The following is a 1,005-nucleotide window of genomic DNA, read 5'->3' on the forward strand; positions in this document are numbered from 1 at the left end:
ATACTTGGGAGGGTGGAGGGACAGCACAGGAGGTGAAGGCCCTCTATGAGGTGGATTGATTCAGTGACTGGGGTAATCGGTATGGCTGTATTGGAGATGGTGCCATTGGCACAGGACAGAGCAGAGTTTAGGGCTGTTGTACTTAGGGTCGCTATGAGTCGCAAACGACTGGATGGCACATAACAACAAAAACAACAGCATGTACAACAGCTCTGAATGCTGTTCTATCCTGAGCCAGCCTTATTGTCTCTGAACCACCTACTCCCATTACCTGAGTCACTCCCAAGCATAAGGTCCCTCTTCAAGGAATGGTCATTCCTTGCAAAAGGCACAAGATATGTCAGATGGAGCTTCAGAATCCTTGCCTCCAAGGAGCAGCCTGATCTCACCATGTTTAGGCTAAGCCTGTTTGTTCTTCTAGCAGTCCATGATATATTCAATATGCTTTCCCAGCACCACAGCTGAAAGGCATCAACTCTCCTTCTAACATCCCAATCATTGTCCAGCTCTCTGATGCACAGCAATTGCAAAGCCTCTGGCCTGGATCAAGTGCACCTTTGTCTCTAGAGTGACATCGTTATTCTTTAGTATTTTAGAGAGAGCAGACATTCCCAATGCAACCTGTCTTTTGATTTCCTGATTGCTGGTACTTAGAGTGTTGATTGTGGAGTCAAGCAAACTAAAGCTTTCAACAATCTGTCTCTTCATCATCTGTTATGATGTTGACAAATGGTGAGAATTTTTGTTTTCTTGTTGTTGAGCTTCAATCCATACTGAAGGCTTCAATCCTTGACCTTATACAGCAAGCGCCTCAGGTCCTCCTCAGTTTCAGCAAGTAGTGCTGTGTCATCTGCATAACACAAGTTGTTGATGTGTCTTCCTCCAATCCTGATGCCATGTTCCCTTCATAAAGCCCAGCCTCCCAGATGATGTGTTCTGCATATAGATTGAAAAAGTATGGAGATAGGACATCCTTGGCATATTAACCTTCCCAATTTTTTTTTT

The sequence above is a fragment of the Elephantulus edwardii genome, unplaced genomic scaffold (assembly GCF_000299155.1).
Source record: "Elephantulus edwardii isolate Elephantulus edwardi_28Jun2011 unplaced genomic scaffold, EleEdw1.0 scaffold00112, whole genome shotgun sequence".
NCBI lineage: Eukaryota > Metazoa > Chordata > Mammalia > Macroscelidea > Macroscelididae > Elephantulus > Elephantulus edwardii.